The 6000-nt window shown below is 36.1% G+C and overlaps 1 long non-coding RNA gene across 1 annotated transcript; it reads left to right on the top strand.

The window, feature by feature from the left end:
• The first annotated feature begins 1161 nt into the window (after positions 1 to 1161).
• Positions 1162 to 4518, top strand: LOC104217515 (uncharacterized). The gene is made up of 3 exons (XR_708777.2): positions 1162 to 1293; positions 1528 to 3220; positions 4333 to 4518. It is a non-coding gene; the product is annotated as an uncharacterized lncRNA (long non-coding RNA).
• Positions 4519 to 6000: the final 1482 nt, after the last annotated feature.

The following is a 6000-nucleotide window of genomic DNA, read 5'->3' as shown; positions in this document are numbered from 1 at the left end:
GGTTAAACTCGTGGACTTCCTTGAGAGAAGACTATGGAATACACTTTTCTAAAAGCTGAGAAAAAACTTCGCCAATTAATCAAGCGTTACACTACCAAAAGTGACTAAAATCTACAAAACAAGCTAAAATTGTAGATTTCTTCCATTAAACTTGAATTTTTTATAGCATCAATCATATTTATAGCAGTAACACTTTTTGTAAAATTATCCCTCTATAACAGCCATATAGAATCATTAAGATTAACAAAATTTCTATCTTGCATAAGATATAAGATTTGAAGATTTGGACATGATCTCTTTTTCATTGGACAAATTTCAAAATATATATAGATATAAAATTTAACCATTAACCTCTTAGAGTGTCTTCAAGGAAAAACTATTGTATACCTTTTTGCTAAAAATTTGGATATGAATCTTCCCCGATTCAACCGCTATGTCGCTAGTAAGAGAATGAAATCTACGAAAAAAGCTACAATTACAAAGTTCTTCTATCAATCTTGAAAGAATTTATTTTTGTAGGTTGCTTTAAAATGTCTGTCTTTGTGTTTAAATCTTTATACGTTTAGTTATTAATTTATTAATATTGTACTAACTTTCTTCAATATTTAACTAGTGAATTATGCATATTTTTTGAGATTTTAAATTTGAATAATTTTTTTATCTGTTATATGTAACATTAAGAAAAGAGAAATAATTGATTTTGGGATAATTTTATCTATAACAACCAAAAAATATTTAAACGTCAAATGTTGTTATAGGTGTATAATAACCATTCACTATAAAAACCAAAAAAATATCAAAACAAACGAGGTTATTATAGAAAAGATTAACTGTATAATATAACTAGTTAATACTTCTTGTAGACTTGCAATAATATTTGAGCAACAACAATTATTTTGTTGCTAATATATTAATAAAATTGGAACAACTTAATGTAGTTGTTGAAATCTTTAGCCATAAGTTTTTTCTTGTTGCCATATTTTGTGGGTATTATAATAAATATAAAATATTAAATAAGTTGGCAACAGTATGTTTTCATTGTTACCAAAAATATTTACTGTTGGCGAGACATCTAATTTTCTCAACCACTTGTTTGGGTTATGGCAAAAATAATTTAATTATATTTTAATTTTTTCACAAAAAGCTTAGGCTGCAAAATTTCCCTCTCTTTTGGCCTAACCCCTCTCTCTTTTGTTCCAAACCCTTCACAAATTTCACCAAACACTTTAGAGCTGCTAAGTAGGAAGGAAACGATACTCGGCCTTCCCTCAATCCAAGTTAGGGTTTGAAATGGTAAGCTTCTTCCTCTCTCTAGTTAAAGTTATTTCAAGCTTAGGGCTTTAATTTCTCATGTAAACATATTTTTTCCAATTCGAATGCATCATCCATGGAGAGAAAAACTTAATGACTTAGAACGATAAATCTAAAAAATTTCCAGAAGATATCAAAGATTTAATTATAAAAATCAGTATTTCCAATTCATGTTTCAGTTTAAAAAGGACTGACTTTTTCAAAGTATAATTATAGGTTTTGGCATGCTTTGGAGGATTCCGCAGAAACAGCAGGGTTTCGCGGCATAGATCCGTTTGACGCAATTTCCACAATAGTCGGACTTCTCTTTTCATTCAAGCGAGTATTCACAAGCACACTATTTGTAACGACCCGACCAGTCGTTTTGAGCTTTTGTACTTTGATCGCCAGTTCTCGGGCATAACTTGCCCCGTGTGATGTATTATGACTGATGTAAATCGTTGGTTTTGGTTTTCACGGAAATCGGAATGAAATTGAAAGAACAGTTCTCAGTTGGAGCTTAAAAATTTGAAGATTTGACCAAGATTTGACTTATTTGTATATGAGCTCAGATCGGAATTTTTATGATTTGGTTAGCTCCGTTGGATGATTTATGACTTAGGTGTGTGATCGGAATTGATTTTGGAGGTCCAGAGTAGAATTAGGCTTGAATTGGCGAAGTTGAGATTTTGGCGATTTCCGGTTGGTAGGTGAGATTTTGATCCGAGGGTCGGAATGGAATTCCGAGAGTTACAGTAGCTTCGTTGTGTCATTTGGGATGTGTGCGCAAAATTTCAGGTCATTTGGATGTGGTTTGGTTGGGTTTTCGATCAAAAGCGTATTTCGGAAGATTTTTAGAAACTTAGGTTTGAATTCGATTTGATTTGGTAGATTTGATATTGTTTGAGGTGTTTTGATGATTGGAACAAGTTTGAATAAGGTATTGGGTTATGTTTGTACTTTTGGTTGAGGTCCCGGGGGCCTCGGGATGATTTCGGATGGTTATCGGAGAAGTTAGATGTTGGTTGCAGCTTCAGATTTGCTGCTTCTGGCATTTTCGCATCTGTGGTTTGGGGACCGCAAATGCGGCGTCGTAGATGCGGCGCCGCATATGCGGGTGACTTATCGCAGAAGCGAAAAAAGGTCAGATGGGCTGAAACCGCAGAAGCGGCTATGTGGACCGCATCTTCGAAGCCGTAGATGCGGGGAAAGGATCGCAGATGCGAGGTTTGGCCGACAAGTGATTTCTGCAGAAGCGGAGGAAGAACCGCATATGCGGTACTACAGGTGCGTGTTTGGACCGCAGATGCGGGTCCTGGGTCATAAGTGAAATCCACAGAAGCGGATGTTTTTCCGCAGAAGCGGAAGCGCAGGTGCGCTTACTGGATCGCAGGTGCGAAAGAGCTAGGCAGAAGGTATAAAAATGCCCTTTCGCGATTTTCAGTCATGTTCATCATTTTTGTGCGATTTTGGAGCTCCAAGCTGTTATTTCAAGAGGGGATCAAGTGTATCCGCAGAGGTAAGCTACTTGGGCTTTATACTTTGTGTTTATGGTGATTATACCATTGTTTAATCATGAAAATTTGTGGAAATTAGAGGAAGAGTTGGGAAATTAGGGCTTGAAATTGGGGAGTGAATTTTTAGAATTTGAGTGACCATATGAGGTCGGATTTTGGTAAATTTGATATGTATGAACTCGTGAGGAGATAAGGAACCTAATGATGTGAAAATTTCTGAGTTTTGAGAAGTGGGCCTGGGGCTCGGGTTTTGCTAATTTCGAGATTTTTGATATTTTTCGATTGTTTTCGCTTGGGCTTTGCTCCCTTAGCATATTGTGATGTATTCGTTCTGATTTTGGAGAGATTCGACGCGCGTGGAGGCCAATTCGAGGGGCAAAGGCGTCGCGAGCTAGAGTTGTAGCCGGTTCGAGGTGAGTAATGATTGTAAATGATACTCTAAGGGTTTGAAACCCCGGATTGCACATCGTAGTGCTATATTGAAGTGAGTCACACGCTTGACGACGAGCGTGGGGTAGTGTACTATTGGGGATTGTGACCTGGTCCGCCCCGATTGATGATTTTACCGTGTATTTGACTGAAAACTAATTGTTATCATCATTATTTGGGCTGAAAGCCATATTTGGGCCTAGTGCCAGCTGTTTGAACCCTCCAGGGATTGTTGTTGATATTTCCTCACTGTTTTGATTTTATAGTTGAACTCAGTCATGTTATTTTCCACTGTTTTCAACACTCAGCCAAGTTTATTTTGTTTTAACACTTGAAATGATATTTCAAACAACATTTTTGGGTTGAGCATCATGTTTTACTGTTGCCCGAGGGGCTTATGTGATTTTTGACTGAGTAAGGCCGAGGGCCTGTATTGTGAGGATACTTTTGGATCGGGCTGCACGCCGCAGCAGTGGGATACTGATTTGATTATGAGGCCGAGGGCCTGAAATATGTACGCCACAGGTGGCTTGTTGATTGATATGAGGCCGAGGGCCTAGATTTGATGTCACGAGATGACTTGATATTGCGCTTGGGCCGTAAGGGGCCCCTCCCGGAGTCTGGACACACCCAGTGAGCGCGGGTACCCATTGTGATCACAGAGTAAGCCCGAGGGGCTGATATTGTTCTGAGAGTGAGCCCGAGGGACTGGTACTGTTCTATGTGTTTACTTTATTTCAATTGTCTGTCATTACCTGTTGATTGTGTTACTTTATGTGTTATCTTCCTGATTGTCTGGCATTACCTGTTAATTAAGTGTTGTGCCCGAGGGGCGGAACTCTGTGCTTATCTGTACTAATTATTTTGCATTCATTTGCATAACTGTTGAAAAAGTCATTTTCAAAAGGAGATTAAAAGGAGCTAAGATGTCTTTAAGAGATTTCACAGCTTCATTGCTTTTCTTAAAAATGGCTTTTACACTGCTTCTGTACGGCATGCTAATATGCTTTACGAGAATTTTACTGCTCAGTTGTTATTTACATTTATTACTCACTGAGTCGGAGTACTCACTTTACTCCCTGCACCTTGTGTGCAGATGCAGGTATTTATACACCCGGTAGCGGGTTTTGGCTGATCGGAGGTAGAGTCATCGAAGTTTAGCGAGATGGCTGCCAGCGTTCGCAGCACCGCTTTTCTCCCTTTTCATTCATTAGTCCTAATATGTATATTTCAGACTTTGTAGTTGTATTCATATTCTAATAGATACTTGTGACTTGTGACACCCTGGTTTAGGCTATGTCGGGTTGTACTTCCGCTAATTATTATTATTTAATCACATTTAAACTGCTTATGAACTGTTTAACCGCTTTAATAAGATAAATTGGGTTTAGTTGGCTGGCCTCGTCTTCACGAGAGGCACCATCACGATCGGATCGGGGATTGGGTCGCGAAACTATTTTTTTTACTTTCATCAATATTTCTAGTATATTATTCTCTTGACTAGTTATCTTATTCCATAAAATTCTTTCAATGCTCCGGTTACTGGGTTACAATTCCATCAAAGCAAAAATTAGGGCTTGAAACTCTAAGCTACTTTTATTTAAGTTTCAGTTGTTCTCATAGTAGGTCACATCTATCTATTAATATAGAAAAGGAGAGGCAAATACATGATATTATGTCAAGTGTCAAAACAAAATATCAACACGTGTCATATTTTAAGATAAAACTCCAATAAATTTGGAGATTCAAAAAAATTTGAAAATAGAAAAAAACTTACAAAATTTTAAACCATTAATTTGGTCAGTTATTCACATCCCACGTCTGGGAAGATCTATTCACACCATGCCCAAGTTTTTTGGGCATATCTTTTTTAAACCTGAAAACTAAAAAAATATAATTACTCACGACATTTTTTTAAAGAGAATTTTACATAAAAATATTAATAAAGGAAAAAAATACTCCACGATCGTCAATTAAAAAGATGGTCTCTCACGTTTTTTCTTTAATTTTTTATTTATTTTATTATAAACCTAAATATTCGACTACAAACCTAAATATTCGACTACAAAAATTATTTGTAAATAAGTTTACATAGAAATAGGAAGATAGGGAAAAAAACACTCCAAGATGCTCTTCCCAAACGTGGGCATCAAAACCTAACTCCATAACTTAGAAACTGTCTCCTATGCTAATAATGTCTCAAACGGTTTGCTACTTCTTTTCTTTTCTTTTACACTCCCTTTTTTCTCTGCTCAAAATACAGAACTTTGCAAATATGGCTACAACACTTCATGAAATCAGTCAAATTTCAAGCAACTTGATAAAATTGAATCTCAAAGTTAGAGTCGTTCGAATGTGGGAATCCCGGATCGTTTGAAGCCTGAAATACCATACGCCATTGAGTTGATTTTACAAGATGCAAAGGTAACATAGTCAACTTTAATAGTTCTAAATTTCTTTCTTTTCTACTTTTATGATAAATTTTTCACAATAAACTGTACTAAATAAACGATTATGTGTAGTACCAATATTTTGTTTCTGTTTCTGAAAGTTTATCATCGGAAAGTTTGTTATTAATTTCTTTAGGGTGAGCTTATGGCAATTTTGATGATTCAACTTTACTTAGTTTTAAAGTTTCTCTTCTTTTCTGGTTTAACGGATAAAATTTCCTCAATAAACTTTACTAATTAAACGATTATACCAGTATTCTTTTTCTGTTTCTGAAAGTTTATCATCAAAAAATTTGTTATTACTTTCTTTAGGA

The sequence above is a fragment of the Nicotiana sylvestris genome, chromosome 6 (genome assembly GCF_000393655.2).
Source record: "Nicotiana sylvestris chromosome 6, ASM39365v2, whole genome shotgun sequence".
Taxonomy (NCBI): domain Eukaryota; kingdom Viridiplantae; phylum Streptophyta; class Magnoliopsida; order Solanales; family Solanaceae; genus Nicotiana; species Nicotiana sylvestris.
This window is presented reverse-complemented; position numbering and strand designations above follow the sequence as displayed.